Source organism: Anomaloglossus baeobatrachus, unplaced genomic scaffold (assembly GCF_048569485.1).
Source record: "Anomaloglossus baeobatrachus isolate aAnoBae1 unplaced genomic scaffold, aAnoBae1.hap1 Scaffold_45, whole genome shotgun sequence".
Lineage (NCBI taxonomy): Eukaryota > Metazoa > Chordata > Amphibia > Anura > Aromobatidae > Anomaloglossus > Anomaloglossus baeobatrachus.
The window spans coordinates 820,771-824,122 of NW_027443837.1; positions in this window are offsets into that span (position 1 = coordinate 820,771).

Sequence of the window (3,352 nt, forward strand, 5' to 3'; positions counted from 1 at the left end):
ATTATCTCGGGATTGCAAGATAACCAAACAAAACTTTTAGTGGATTTCTACTTATTTTATTAAATATCATCTCCACCAAACAGGACAAGCTTGCATCTGTTATAGTTTTGGAGAAAAATGTGTTCATTTCATGTATGCGCGAAATGCCTTAAAAATGGCTTTAAAATGGATTTGGAGCATGGAGACGATTATCTCGGGATTGCAAGATAACCAAACAAAACTTTTAGTGGATTTCTACTTATTTTATTAAATATCATCTCCACCAAACAGGACAAGCTTGCATCTGTTATAGTTTTGGAGAAAAATGTGTTCATTTCATGTATGCGCGAAATGCCTTAAAAATGGCTTTAAAATGGATTTGGAGCATGGAGACGATTGTCTCGGGATTGCAAGATAACCAAACAAAACTTTTAGTGGATTTCTACTTATTTTATTAAATATCATCTCCACCAAACAGGACAAGCTTGCATCTGTTATAGTTTTGGAGAAAAATGTGTTCATTTCATGTATGCGCGAAATGCCTTAAAAATGGCTTTAAAATGGATTTGGAGCATGGAGACGATTATCTCGGGATTGCAAGATAACCAAACAAAACTTTTAGTGGATTTCTACTTATTTTATTAAATATCATCTCCACCAAACAGGACAAGCTTGCATCTGTTATAGTTTTGGAGAAAAATGTGTTCATTTCATGTATGCGCGAAATGCCTTAAAAATGGCTTTAAAATGGATTTGGAGCATGGAGACGATTATCTCAGGATGGCAATATAAACAAACGAAACTTTTAGTAGATTTCTACTTATTTTATTAAATATTATCTCCACCAAACAGGACAAGCTTGCATCTGTTATAGTTTTGGAGAAAAATGTGTTCATTTCATGTATGCGCGAAATGCCTTAAAAATGGCTTTAAAATGGATTTGGAGCATGGAGACGATTATCTCGGGATTGCAAGATAACCAAACAAAACTTTTAGTGGATTTCTACTTATTTTATTAAATATCATCTCCACCAAACAGGACAAGCTTGCATCTGTTATAGTTTTGGAGAAAAATGTGTTCATTTCATGTATGCGCGAAATGCCTTAAAAATGGCTTTAAAATGGATTTGTAGCATGGAGACGATTATCTCGGGATTGCAAGATAACCAAACAAAACTTTTAGTGGATTTCTACTTATTTTATTAAATATCATCTCCACCAAACAGGACAAGCTTGCATCTGTTATAGTTTTGGAGAAAAATGTGTTCATTTCATGTATGCGCGAAATGCCTTAAAAATGGCTTTAAAATGGATTTGGAGCATGGAGACGATTATCTCGGGATTGCAAGATAACCAAACAAAACTTTTAGTGGATTTCTACTTATTTTATTAAATATCATCTCCACCAAACAGGACAAGCTTGCATCTGTTATAGTTTTGGAGAAAAATGTGTTCATTTCATGTATGCGCGAAATGCCTTAAAAATGGCTTTAAAATGGATTTGGAGCATGGAGACGATTATCTCGGAATTGCAAGATAACCAAACAAAACTTTTAGTGGATTTCTACTTATTTTATTAAATATCATCTCCACCAAACAGGACAAGCTTGCATCTGTTATAGTTTTGGAGAAAAATGTGTTCATTTCATGTATGCGCGAAATGCCTTAAAAATGGCTTTAAAATGGATTTGGAGCATGGAGACGATTATCTCGGGATTGCAATATAACCAAACAAAACTTTTAGTGGATTTCTACTTATTTTATTAAATATCATCTCCACCAAACAGGACAAGCTTGCATCTGTTATAGTTTTGGAGAAAAATGTGTTCATTTCATGTATGCGCGAAATGCCTTAAAAATGGCTTTAAAATGGATTTGGAGCATGGAGACGATTATCTCGGGATTGCAAGATAACCAAACAAAACGTTTAGTGGATTTCTACTTATTTTATTAAATATCATCTCCACCAAACAGGACAAGCTTGCATCTGTTATAGTTTTGGAGAAAAATGTGTTCATTTCATGTATGCGCGAAATGCCTTAAAAATGGCTTTAAAATGGATTTGGAGCATGGAGACGATTATCTCGGGATTGCAAGATAACCAAACAAAACTTTTAGTGGATTTCAACTTATTTTATTAAATATCATCTCCACCAAACAGGACAAGCTTGCATCTGTTATAGTTTTGGAGAAAAATGTGTTCATTTCATGTATGCGCGAAATGCCTTAAAAATGGCTTTAAAATGGATTTGGAGCATGGAGACGATTATCTCGGGATTGCAAGATAACCAAACAAAACTTTTAGTGGATTTCTACTTATTTTATTAAATATCATCTCCACCAAACAGGACAAGCTTGCATGTGTTATAGTTTTGGAGAAAAATGTGTTCATTTCATGTATGCGCAAAATGCCTTTGAAATGGCTTTAAAATGGATTTGGAGCATGGAGACGATTATCTCGGGATTGCAAGATAACCAAACAAAACTTTTAGTGGATTTCTACTTATTTTATTAAATATCATCTCCACCAAACAGGTCAAGCTTGCATCTGTTATAGTTTTGGAGAAAAATGTGTTCATTTCATGTATGCGCGAAATGCCTTAAAAATGGCTTTAAAATGGATTTGGAGCATGGAGACGATTATCTCGGGATTGCAAGATAACCAAACAAAACTTTTAGTGGATTTCTACTTATTTTATTAAATATCATCTCCACCAAACAGGACAAGCTTGCATCTGTTATAGTTTTGGAGAAAAATGTGTTCATTTCATGTATGCGCAAAATGCCTTTGAAATGGCTTTAAAATGGATTTGGAGCATGGAGACGATTATCTCAGGATGGCAATATAACCAAACAAAACTTTTAGTGGATTTCTACTTATTTTATTAAATATCATCTCCACCAAACAGGACAAGCTTGCATCTGTTATAGTTTTGGAGAAAAATGTGTTCATTTCATGTATGCGCGAAATGCCTTAAAAATGGCTTTAAAATGGATTTGGAGCATGGAGACGATTATCTCGGGATTGCAAGATAACCAAACAAAACTTTTAGTGGATTTCTACTTATTTTATTAAATATCATCTCCACCAAACAGGACAAGCTTGCATCTGTTATAGTTTTGGAGAAAAATGTGTTCATTTCATGTATGCGCGAAATGCCTTAAAAATGGCTTTAAAATGGATTTGGAGCATGGAGACGATTATCTCAGGATGGCAATATAAACAAACGAAACTTTTAGTAGATTTCTACTTATTTTATTAAATATTATCTCCACCAAACAGGACAAGCTTGCATCTGTTATAGTTTTGGAGAAAAATGTGTTCATTTCATGTATGCGCGAAATGCCTTAAAAATGGCTTTAAAATGGATTT